This window comes from Panthera uncia, chromosome B1, assembly GCF_023721935.1.
Source record: "Panthera uncia isolate 11264 chromosome B1, Puncia_PCG_1.0, whole genome shotgun sequence".
Taxonomy (NCBI): domain Eukaryota; kingdom Metazoa; phylum Chordata; class Mammalia; order Carnivora; family Felidae; genus Panthera; species Panthera uncia.
Window position 1 is genome coordinate 191333140 of NC_064811.1, and position 14134 is coordinate 191347273.

Genomic DNA, 14134 nt, shown 5'->3' on the forward strand with positions numbered 1-14134 from the left:
GATTATTTTCACTATCCTAACTTCATGATCACTGATAGATTTTTTCTGCCTCTAAACTGCTGTTGATTCTCTCTGGTGTATTTTTCATTTCACTTATTGTATTCCTAAGCTATGCTTTTTTAAAGTTTTCATTGAGTTCATTTACACTTCTCTCCAGTCTGATGAGTATATTTATAATCATTAAAGTGTGTAGTAGGGAGATTGCTTACCTACTTTTTATTTCTGGGGTTTTGTCTTATATTCCTAGGAAAAAAATATTTCTCTCTCTCCTTATTTTGTTTGAACGAGAGAGTGTGTGACGGATCTACCTAACACAAAGTAGTGGCCGTATGCAGAAAGCATCTGGTGGAACACCATTTTTCCAGGTCACCAGAACCAGGCACTCTAGGGGTGTCTCTTGGTTTTACTGCATGCATTCTCCTGGGAAGACTGGGCTCCAAAGACTGTAGATATGCTGGTGGCTGGTTAAGAGGCCTGGCTCTAATAGCTGCAGGTGCACTGGTGGGCAGGTGTCAGCCCTTACCTACCACAGTCAGAAGTTGCCCTGGATGTTTGCTCACCCTCGCTGGAGCTGCTCACTAGGTGTAGTGATATAATAATTGTTTTGAGGGAATGCTGATTCCTCCTGAGGATTCCAGCAGGTGTGGTGAGGCAGGAGCTACTTTCAAGGGGCACCTGCCAGCAGGGGCATGCTGATGAGCTGGTCTGCAGGGGAAGGTAAGTGGTGCTACCACATCAGTCAAAAAGTTTCAGTTCTGAACTCAGAAGTGTCTGGCCAGCTCTGCTGAAGGAGGCAAGAAAAATGGTGCTTGGCACAATATATGGTCTTGGAGAAAGGTATTGCAGATCCCAGCACCTCTGGCACACAGGCTAAAATTAGTGAACAAATCTCCTTCACATATAACTCAGTGCTTTAAAACCCCTGCTTCTGTTCTGGGCCTCCGGCTGTGTGATATACTAGCTGGCACTTGAGGATCAGTGTCTAAGTTTTCAATAGCTCTCCTGCTCAATTTCAAAGCCACATGTTATGAAGGTTGTCTTTCCCCTGAAGGTCTGTAGGGCTTGGAGGTGCCTTCTTTTTGGGGGAAGAGCTATGAATTTGTGATATTCCTCCTGACTGCACCATGCTGGGGGGGTTTGGTTCCTGACAACATAGCTGTACCTGCTGCTCTTCTTGATGTGGTTGCTTCTTTTTCTGGGGAAGATGTGTTACGTTAATCTTCAGGTTGCTTTCTGGGGGAATTGCATTATATGCAGCCATTGCCTTGGTGTGTCCATAGTAAGAAGGTGAGTTCAAGATCTTCCAACATTGCCATCTTTCCCTGATGTCTTATCTTTTCGTTTACAGTCCATAATTCCTGAGTAAAATTTAAGGAATTTTTGCCCACCTCAAGGTCATTAACTTCTTTATTTTCAAATATTTTCTTTGTATTTTTTGCTCTTGTATTTATTTCGATCTTCTGTCTCTTTTGAGTTAGTGTGCGTTTATGATGTGAAGTCTCCAGTTCACCATTAGATAACCTTTGCACTGTTTTAGAATCAAGCTATCTTGATCTTCATTTATTGTTTTCACATTTGTTTGGCCTCTCCTTGGCTCTAGAGGTGTATATTTTTAATCAAATTTTTAAAAATATTCACCATTATTCCTTAACTACCCCTCTCTATTTGCAAATTCCAATTACAAGATCATTAATATCCTTTCAATTTTCCGAAAGCGCACAGTTTCAGGGTTCTTTTTCTTCAGGCATTTTGTGCCTTTTATTTGGGAAATTTTTTGTTATAACATCCTCAATTTCAGGAGTGTTTTCTTCCTCAGTGTGCTTTTAATCCTATCCACTGTAAATGGATAAGAGACAGCTTAATTTGCATATCTAAAAGTTGAATTGGGGACTTTGTACATCTTTGACCATCTATAAAATAAGCTGTCATTCCTCTACCTTTTTGAGAAAATAGATGTGATTCTCGTTTTTATGCTAATTATTATCTGTGTCATTTAAGTTTGTTTCTTGAGTGGTTTTTCTCTTCACTATTAGTGGAAGTGTCCTGCATCTTCCTATACCTGGTAATTATTTCATGCCAGACATTGTGAATTTTATTACTGTTAAATTTATTTGCATTTCTATAGATACTATTGACTTCTATCTGGGCCATTGTTACCTTGGAAACTATTGTCCTAAAATGTTTATTAACTATTATTTTAATACCTCTGAGGTGACTATTGGGACCCTTTTATAATTTGTGAATTTTGTTTATGTCTTGGCCAGCTGTTCCAAGGAATTTAATAATTAACCTTTTCAAATAAGTAATGTGTTTGCTAACTACTTCCAATGTTTACAGTCATTTTGCTGTTATTTTTTTTTAATATTTTACTGATGGAAGTTTTAATGTATCATATGTAAAAATGTTAAAAACTCATCTTCCTGGAAATTTAATACCTTCTTTTTGCTTTAAGATGAAATAATCAATCTATGGTTTCCAAGAAATAGCAAATCTGAATGTGGTCATCTTAAAACAACCTATAAAAGATAAGATGCTAAAACCTTTTTTGTTGTTGTTGTTATTTGCTTCTATAGTTAAATGCCTCAGAAGACTATTCTAAAACTATACTGGAGACATTTGTTTGAGATAAATTTTCACATCTATCCACTGATTATATATAGCTGTGTCATAACTACAGATAAATATAAAGCAATGCATAATTAAGTATTCTATGTGCTATACATTATTCCCTTTTTTTCTTCTTTTGAAACATTTCAAGAAATCACATTAAAGAAAATAAATTAACATATTAATTATTGAGTGTTGGTTCTAGAAATAGGGTAAAATATAATTATATTAATAATAAAGCTAAATCCTTGATGGGTCAATTTCACTGTAAAAATAACTTTGGCTACCAAAATATCATCTTAAATTTTTATGCCTAGAATCACCTAAAATGAGCGACTCTAGGACTATGAAGCGTTTATTAAGCTAAATTTCATGCTATGACTAAAGAATTTTGAGTGGCTATTTTACCTCAGGTGGAACATTGGATTTAAATTGAAAAAAAAATGAGGCCATAGTATTTTAAGATATATATACTTGAAAGCATAAGTATTTAATGAAATACATATAAACATTAAATGTTTTCTAAATAATAGGGAGAAAGGCCCTTAAAAACAAGGGAAAATTAAGCAGCACTATTTTAGAAATAGCTTATTTTCATTATTATTTGATCATGAACCCTAGGGTACAGTGTATAAAAATGAATAAACACATGCATTAAAATTAAATACAAGTGTGATCACAAATGTCACTTTAAAAGATGAGGTGAAGGGGCGCCTGGGTGGCGCAGTCGGTTAAGCGTCCGACTTCAGCCAGGTCACGATCTCGCGGTCCGTGAGTTCGAGCCCCGCGTCAGGCTCTGGGCTGATGGCTCGGAGCCTGGAGCCTGTTTCCGATTCTGTGTCTCCCCCTCTCTCTGCCCCTCCCCCGTTCATGCTCTGTCTCTCTCTGTCCCAAAAATAAATAAAAAAATGTTGAAAAAAAAAAATTAAAAAAAAAAAACAAAAAAAAACAAACAAAAAAAATAAAAGATGAGGTGAAGTAGATGTTAAAACTTACTTTCTCATGTTATTTTATCTTTGTTGCTTTGGTGTATAAACTTCAATCTGTAGAATGACTTTTGACTCATTTCATACTAAAAATACCAATGGACATCAGTATTTAAAAATATTACTGGAAAAAGATGGTGGCCTAAGGCTGTCAACTAAATTCCCACAAACTCACTGACTCTATGTCTCCAAAAAGAGTAATTCCTTTTAAAGAACTGAGGGCTGGTGGAACATTTTCTGCAAAGCCAAGGATGGGGGGACCACATCAAGGAAAGATGGACACAAAATAATAATGAGGACTCCACCACCAACACAGTGACCTACTGCCCAGAGGGATATCAGTGGTGGGGACGGGGTCATCTGTGGTGGACTCAACGATCCTGGGACCCAGGAAAAAATAAGTGGTAGTTTAAAGGGTAGCTAGACTATAACTGAAGGAGATCCATTTAGTAATTCACAGCATCAGACAAAAAGGCAGGGAGCTGCTGAGGTGCCAGTATGACTGATGTTTTGCTGTCCTCCAGTTTCCTAGTGTGCATGGAAGCAGGGTCCTTAGGCTCTGGCCTGCCTGAAAATGCCACCCAGGTGCAGCACACCTGGGCTTGCCCATGCTCCCTCCAACTATCCTGCCAGAAGGACCATGTTCTGTACGTCTAGCACAGTACCCAGACCAGCTCCAGATGACCCAGTACCACATACTTTGGGGGCCCGTGGGCATGTACTTAGACACCCACCCCTCCAAGCCCTGCTTGTATTTCCACCATGGGGACCTTGGCAAAAGCTGCCCAAGGGCCTCTGCATTATTGTTCCAGTCATCATGCCAAAACAGCCACTAAAACAAAGTCTGCACAGGGAATACTCCTCTGTGGGTCCGTTACTTCAAGAATGGGAAAGGTAGCTGTTCTGCCTAATTCATAAAAGCAAACAAAATCATGAAAAACAGAGAAATACATTTTAAACTAAAGAACACGATAAAACCCCAGGAAAAAAAAAATCCTAACAAAAGAGAGGTAAGTAATTTACCTGAGGTAATTGGAAGTAATACTCATAAAGATACTTTTCATCCATAATTTTCCCGAGTTTGTTTCATAACAACTTCAACAAAGAGATTAAAAATACCCTTGAGGGACTTAACAGCAGAATAGATGATATAGAAGACCCGAGCAGCAACCTGAAAGAGCAGTAAAAACTAAGCTATCAGAATATATATATTAAAAAAAAAATGTGACTAGGCTAATGCATCACTGGGATAATATTAACATAAAGCAGAGTAAAATTCACGTTACAGGGGTCCCAGAAGGAACAGGGAACACAACTGTCCTAATGAGGGGAAGAAAACAGACATCCAGACCAGGAGGCACAGAGAGCTGCAACCAAAATGAAGACAGGGAGATTCACCCTGACCCATATTATAATTAAAATGTCAAAAGTTGAAGACTAATAATCTTAAAAACAGCAACAAAAGAAAAAATGGTCAAATACATTGGAAAGATTGAAAACTATAAGCTGATTTCTCAACAGAAACCTTGTGGTCTAGATGGAGCAGAGGATAACTGTAAAATACTGAAAGGGAAAAACTTACAAGAATTCTTGAACAGCACGATTATTGTTCAGAATTGGAGGATAAATGGAGTTAATAATAAACTATGCACCAGGATGTTTAAAGCAGCATTATCGATAATAGCCAAATTATGGAAAGAGCCCAAATGCCCAGTGACTGATGAATGAAGAATATGTGGGGTATACATACATACATACAGTGGAATGTCACCCAGTAATCAAAAAGAACTAAATCTTGCTGTCTGCAATGATGTGGATGGAGCTAGAATGTATTATGCTAAGTGAGGTAAGTTAATCAGAGAAAGACAAATACCCTATGTTTTCACTCATATGTGGAGTTTAAGAAACAAACAAGCAAAGGGTGGGTAAAAAAGAGAGAGAAACCAGGAAACAAACTCTTAACTACAGAGAACTAACTGATGGTTACCCGAGGGGAGATGGGGATGGGAATTAAGGAGTGCACTTGTTGTGATGAGCACTGGGTATGGCACAGAAGTGTGGAATAACTATAACATTTATATACCTGAAACTAATAGTACACTGTACGTTAACTAACTGGAACTTAAACCTTAAAAACCAGAGGAGGACCCCAGAAGAAAATTACAGATCAATATCACCAATGAACAGAGATGCAAAAATCCCCAACATTAGCAACAATGAAATTGGTACGTTAAAAAGATCATATACCACATGCAAATGGGATTTATTCCAGGGATGCACAGATGGTTAAACATGTGCAACAAAATGAGGGATAAAAATCATTGATCATCTCAATAGATGCAGGAAAACATTTGACAAAATCCATGCGTCAATGATAAACTTAACCAAGTGTATAAAAGGAATGGACCTCAACATGTAAAGTCCATATAATATGAACTCACAAGTACCAACAGACTCAACAGTGAAACGGTGAAAGCTTTCCCTCTAAGATCACAAGACTGGCCCCTCTCACTTCTTATATTCAAGTTGATATTGGAAGTCCGAGTCAAAGCAGTCAGGCAAGAAAAAAAAACATCATGCCATATACAGAAAACCCTGATAGCTATGATAAAGAATACTGAATTCATTTATTCTAAGAAGTAACAGGCTACAAAATGAACACAGGCATAGGTTGCATTTTTCTATACTAATAACCTATCAGAAAGAGAGAGATTAAATAAAATGCATAAGAGAAAATTTATCTGAGAAAGTAAAAGATGGGTACAATACTTTGAAAATATCAAAACATTGATGAAGAAATTGAAGATGTTATGATCATGGATTAGAAGAATTTCTGTATTCAAACATCCATCCTACCCAAAGCAATCTACCGATTCAATGCACTCTCTATTAAAACATCAATGATATTTTTCATAGAACTGAAATAATCCAGAAAATATGTACATAACCACAAAAGATTCTGAATAGCCAAAGCAATCTTGAGGAAGAAGAACAAATCTGGAGGTATCACACTTCCAGATTTCAAGCTATATTACAAAACCTAGCAAAGCAGTATCGAACTGTCGTGAAAACAGATACATAAATCAAGGAAAATAAAGAGTCCAGAAATAAACCCATCCGTATATAGTCAGTTAACATATGACAAAGTAGGCAAGATATTATGGGGAAAAAGTGTCTTCAAAAAATATTGGAAAATTTGGATCACTATCTTATACCATACACAAAGTAGGTTCAAAATTGAAGACTCAAATGTAACCATAAAACTCCTAGAAGAACATGTAGGCATTTAGCTCTTTGCCATGGGCCTTAGCAAACTAAGAAGCTTTAAACACAAAAAGGAAAGCATCAAAATATACAAAAAGCCACCTACTGAATGGGAGAAGATGTTTACAAATCATGCAATCAAAAGTGGATGATATTCATGTGAAAAAAATTACACAAGAGCAGAGGACTAGAAGTGACATTTTTCCATAGAAAACATACAGATGCTCAGCATGACAAATCATCAGGGAAGTGCAAATCAAAACCCACATACTGGTTAAAATGGCTAAAATCAAGAAGACTCTCAGGGTTGGGGAGGATGTAAAGAAAAGGGAACACTCATATACTGATGGTGGGAATGCAAATTACTATACTCACTTGAAAAATGGTATGAAGGTTCCTCAAAAAACACAACAGAATGACCATATAATCAGCATTGGCACTCCTGTATATTTATCTAGAGAGCAAAGAAAACAGATATATGCACCTTATGGTCACTACAGTATTATTTATAATAGCCAAGATAGGGAAGCAATGTAAATGTCCGTCAATAGATGGATAAACAAATGCAGTATACACACACACACACACACACACCAAGACACATACACAATGGAATATTACTCAACTTTTAAAAAGGATGAAATTGGGGCACCTGGGTGGCTGAGTTGTTTAAATGTCCAACTTCAGCTCAGGTCATGATCTCAGGGTTTGTGGGTTCAAGTCCCACATCAGGCACTGAGACAACATCTCAGAGCCTAGAGCCTACTTCAGATTCTGTGTCTCCCTCTCTGCCCTTCCCCCACTTATGTGCGCACACGCACACACACTCAAAAATAAATAAAAACTTTAAAAACGGATGAAATCTTGCCATTTCAAACAACAGTGATAGACCTACAGGGTATTATCTTAAGTGCAAAAGAATGACATATACCCTATGATTTCGTTTCTTTGAAATCTAAAAAAATAAACATAAATACAAAAAATAAACTATTGGTTAAGGAGACGAAAGGCTTAGAGTGGAATGAAATAGGTGAAGGGGATTAGAAAGTACAAAGTTTCAGTTACACAATAAGTAAGTTATGCAGATATTATACTATTGGCATATAGTCAATAATGTAACTTTATGATGACAGTGTCTAAACTTACTATAAAGACTGCTTTTGCAATGTATAAAAATGTCAGATCGCTATAATGTTCACCTGAAACCCATAGCATATTGCGTAGCAATAATATTTTTTTAAAAAGTAATTCAGTTAATGCTTTAAAGGTCCCTAATGAAACATATCTGGGAAAAGAGAGAATGTTCAATACCGAAGCACAGCAAACAGTGAAGTCTGAGAGGCTGGCGGGGCAGTGGTTGGGCTTTCCTTATACAACAGAAAGATCAAGGACAAATGGTTTCCTTCAAATGCATTTGGTGCTCTGACCGTATAAGGCTAGATGCTTTATTTCCACATTTACCCAGAGAGTTAATCTTTGGATTTCCAGGTAACTTGTTACAGATGACTACAGACTTTTATAACTGTGAGGCACTGAAAAGGAAGATCTGGGGCACTGGATACGGAAGGACACGATACTTCATGAATCAGGACGTAGATAATCCGTTTCCACGGTGACCCTCTGGGTTACATTAGACATTTCTTCCATGTAGTTTATTTGTCACAGTAATAAGATGAAGTTTCTGGGTATATACAACTAACACATCATCAAAAGGGAAATATTACCCATTAAGCCAATGAAGGGCCAGCCAGAAGGTTTACTTGTGGTGACAGGCTCCTTTATAAGTTCAGAAAAGGGAATTCCTAATGCTCAGCAGTTGAGATGTTTACTGGCCCTCCATTTCCTGAAAACTTGTTGTGCTCAAATTATCATCATTAAAGTTTCTACACAGAGGGGTCACATGCGGTTTCATTCACATTTCACCCAAAGTAAGTCCCATGATCTCACCTGATGTCAAGGATGCATGAAATGATAATCCTTGATAGGAAGGGCAGCAAATAGGAATACGACCTTCTACATGGGCCTTATTTACTTAGTTGTCTAATTTAAGAATCTAGTCCTAGCAACAATCAAAGATCCTAAGTTGTCCACTTCAATAAATTCTCTATTAGTATGTAGTTTAATAACTCGTATTGAGTGCTTCAATATAACAATTCTAACTGACTTCTGTATGTAATCAGCTTTGTTATAGTAACAACTCCAAAACAACCTAAAACATTACTGGAAAGTAAAACAGTAACTTTGAAAAAGCAATAAACCCAATGAAAACAGTTTTGTTTGGGTTTTCATACATTTTTTCTAAAACATTTTAATATATTATTAATAAAGTACCCTTGCTATAGTGATTTAAAAAAACAACTACTAATCTTTGATTAGATACATAGCTGCAGTCACCATACAAATTTTTTTGTATCCCATTACTAAATATAAAAATACATTAGGATATTCAAACAATTTCATTAGGCTTAATTGAATGTTAGATTGAGGCAACATTAGAATAATAGAGAGTCATTCAGATCATGGACTTTGATGTTGTGTTAGCTTTTCTTTGAGTTCTTGCTCTAACAATGCCCAATTTGAATAGGTTAAATATTTCAACATTCTTATTGGTAAAATTAGAATAAGAAAAGCTTCTTCATTGAGTCGTTGTAAGAATTAAGTATTTGCCACAATGTTTGCCACGTGATAGATGCTTAATATCATAATATATTGTTGTACATTATTAATAGAAAATAAACTAATCCCAAAGCCACTCAATGGTAAATTAGGTTAATTTGTAATGGCTATGAGAGAATCATCTGCAGTTTTTAGTCTAACTGCCCATCCCTCCACAATCAAGAGTCTGATACACACCCTCTCTGGAGGGACAGACTCCCTCTTCCTTCTGAATGGTTCTAAAAGTCATGAAAGGATAGCATGTTCTATCCTTCAAGTGTGTTGGTGAAGCACAAAGTTTGACAAGCCCTGCCTAGTGAATTCTAGTGTCAGCAGTAGACCTTTCATAAAGTAGTTTCAATTGCTTTAAATCCGGATCTCCATTCACTGATAAGAGTGTTTACTGCTCTAGCTCTTACTGTAAGCTCATAATTGGGCCAGTGCCATATGCAAATGTTATCAAAATTAAACTAGAATGGACCGTGCATGTGGTAAAATATGTGCATAAAATACAGTATTAACTGTATTAGGCAAAAAAGTCTTTAGAGATTGTCAAGATTGAATGAAGTATTTCTGAATTAAATACTTTATCAGGTGGAGAAATTCTATGTATAATAGTATTATGTAAGGTATTTCAATTAAAATTAAAATCTTCACCACATGCTTTTGCGATTACATGAAAAAAGATACTATTTATACAACAAAGTAAATGCTTCCTATGGATGATATGCATAGTAACTCAAAAGCCTATATTTAAACTCACTTTTGCATAGCTTTTATCAATGTTTCATTTTACTTCTTTTGTGAAAAAACATTTTGTACTTCAATGTCCTTCCCTGCCCCCGCAAAAAAATTTTTCTGAATAAAGATTTTGAGAAATATCAGTGCCTTCCCATACAGGTTTCAGACTCTAGACAGAAATTTTAGTTTCGAATATATTGTCCCATAAGGAGGCTTGTCATGTAAACCAATGGATGCATCAAACAATGATTCTTTGCACTAATTAACTTGAGTTGACTAAAAATATTCCACAGCATATGCCATAAAAAAGTTGAGAGCTACTTGTCTTATTCACTATCAGTGCCAAGTTATACTTATCAAGGGGCTTTCTGTCTACTAAAATAACATTTTTGCTATGCCTAGAGACACTTTCTATCAGTTTTATGAGAGCACACAAACAAGAGACATCAGACGCTTAGGCAGTGGGTATTTATTCTTCACACGACACAGTTGTAGCCATCTTAATCAGCTATATCAATGTGAGAACATTCCTATAGAACATATTACTGATTATTTTGAAACATGTCTACTCAGCTCAGAAGCACTTTCTTTTTTGATGTGTTCATTTTATTACTTCCTTAAACTATTGGAATCCACTTCAATCTTTATCTCACTGTAAAATAGGAAACATCATCGCTTTGGCACTTGGTGGATACTACCAAAAAACAAAGTTTATAAATGATAGAATGTTAGAAACTTCAATAAAAGCTTTTGAAAGTTAGGTCTTAAAAACAGAGTATTTCAAATTACTTTGAAGGACGTTTCTTAAACAGAGGAGAATTTTCTCCCTCTAGACCTTAGGTAGGTGAAGAATCACCTGCATCAGAATTAGAGTAGAGAATGTCAACTCAGTGATAAGTACTTACTCTAGCTCCACAGTGAGAAAAATCTCTCCTGATTCAGTGATGGGGAATGAGAACAGGAAAACATAAACATTTGGAACCTACAGCAGAAACATCTACATAGGAAGCAGTTGGATTTGAAATGAAAAACAATTTATGTTTTTAAACATAGCTGACTTTTAAGGAGTATGGATACTTTTAAACTTAAGCATCTTGATGAATTTGACTACGCAAGCACAAAGTAAAATGAATACTGAAAAAGTCATGAATTGGTCTACATAATAATAAGGAAATTAGAGTTTCAAGGGCAATCAGACATGGATGAAGGTGAGAGAAGGGAATGGAATTAGTGAAGTGGAAAAAGGCCCAGCAGTACATGAAGTCAAGGAATAGGAGGATGTTTCAGAAAGTGAGGTGGTTAAGATCATTTTTGTGAAATGCAAGCTGTTCAAGTCCCATTTTTCTTCAGTCGATTATATTGCAATAATGACTACTGTCCTAAATGATTTATTTCTATTTCTAAAAAAAACATTTGGGACTTCAAAATATGAAACAAACTCAGTAATTGTAGAAAGTAGAACTAAATTCTAGTGAGGACCATGATAGAATAGGTCTCAAAGTGCTTATTAGGTATTTATCTAAGGCTTCCTGTGTCTACATGTATGGAAAAGGCTTGAACCAAACACGCCTAGATTTCAAGGGACCAACACATGGCGTTCATGATGAGTTTCATAACAGGAAATGGTTTCCTTTGGTTGTTATTTTGAAAAATAGTATTCAGAGATCAAGAAACTGTGTAATAATAAGGTATCAAATTTGGAGGCATCTATATGAAACCACAAATATTAGAAAATGGGGAATTTACAGAAAGTTTATTAATGTGAGAAATGGCATAAATCCCAAATGATGATCTGATATAATTAGATCAGTTTATCAATTAAGGAAAATAGGATAGGGGGACACACAGTTGGAGCAAAAGAGAAGATCTGGGAAGATTTTTAATACAGATTTTATAGCATCTCTGAACTTCTGTAGTATTTAAGTAACATGTCTAACTGGCATTTGAATACAGGTATTTAGTCTCGAGGTATTCTCATGGGGTTACTAATCCTACTCCTTATTTCCTCTTGAAATGTAACAGAGCTTATGTGTTTTTTTTGGCCAAAAATAATGTGATTTTTATCTAAAAGGTGTTGCTAAAGACATTACATTTAATGAGAGCTTGTGACATTTTGCTAAATATAAGAAAAATATATTTTGTACTGTTTTATTTTCTTAATTGCCAATAATTTCCCCTGTATTGTTTGAAATGCTGTGCTCTCTTGCAGTGTGATTCATGGTGACAACATTTTTATGTTAATTAAACCTAGAAGAGGAGGAGTCCAAGCTGGTGGTATAGAAAGATCCTGAACTCACCTCCTCCCATGGACACACCTAATCTACAGCCACATATGGATCATTTCCCTCTGAAAACTAGATGATCTGTTTGCCACAACAAAGGATAAAAGAACTACACACCAAGATGGGAAGCAGAGGAAGACACAAATTAAAAAAACAACAACCCATCCCTGCTATGGTGACAAGTAATAGGGAGGACTCTCACTGGACAGATCCTTCTTTCTAGAAGAGTGAGGGATTGATGCCCTACGTCAGGCACCTTAGGCCCCTGGACCTGCACCAGAAAGATGAGCCTATGGAACAACTGGCTTACAAAGCCAATGGAGCTGTTGTAAGGAAGTCCCAAAGTGCTATAGGAAACTGGGATTCCCATTTTACAGAGGGCTCATGTGTAGTCTTACTGTTCCCAAGACGCAGTGGAAAACAAAACAAAAACAGTTTGAAGAGTACTTAGACTAAATCTGAGGGGGATTTATTTGCTGATCTAGGGGGCATCATCTAGAAAGGCAGCAAACAGTTGAGATGATCCCCAGAGAGGAAGGTGCTGGAAGAAGCCATTGTTGCACTCTCCACATTACCTGCTAGCACAGGTGTGTAAGCTTGAACAGAGAACCCTTCCACTACCTTCATTGGAGGGGCTGGGGTGGGCTATCACTGCACTTCCTGGGGCAGGCAATTGTGAGCTATTGCAGAGTTCTCCCTAGGTAAAATCTGCTGGCATGGGGAGTTGTGACACTCCTCCTACCCCGATTCGAGATGATAAGCATCAGAATTCATGGCATTCTCCCTCTCCCAGACAAGCCAGCATCCACACACTCAAGACGTTTGGTTGCTGCCTTCAAGAAACTGGCAAGCATCCCCCACCCACTGCACTCCACAGTTGCCTTGCTAAAGCCAGCAGAAATGTGCAGTCCACACCAGGGACACCCCTTCATTACCAGGCCCTAGTGTCCAGTAGGCCTGGCATTTGAGAACTCCATGGGACTTTAACAATTGTAAAGAGTACTTGGCAAGCCACCGCCCATAGGACAATGCACAGACAGTAGACTGAACAAAACTCATTCTTTTATGAGAAAGGCCTATTAGCCTGATACTGAAGGCTGAAGGAAAGGCATTGTGTTTTCTACACACCTAGAAGCAAAAGAGGTGCTCCCAGGGAACATCAACAGGAAAACACCTCCTTGCACACTCCCTTGGCCTAGCTACAGATCAATGAGACTTCCCAGGAAAGTGCTTATACACTTCTGTGGAGCAATGAGTCTTGCTAATGTCACATCAGGCCCATTTCCAGATCTCCTGGTCTGGAGATCAACAGATAGTATAATCATGATCTCAAAGGACTGTATATGTTTGTGTGCTTTAAAAGTCTGCCAGAATGTCTGGCTTCCACTTAGCCTCAACATAAGTGCTACATAAGATTCCTCTTCTTGGATTACTGACAGGTCTTGGCACATCCTTAACAATGGGAGCTTGTCCAGAATAAACCAGGTGGTTTAGATAATCACAAAGGCTGGAGAGACAACCAAGAGCTAGGGCAAGGTTGAATGAAAAGCATGAGATACACAAGGCCACAGCTTCAAGACAAAGAGATACATGTTGCAC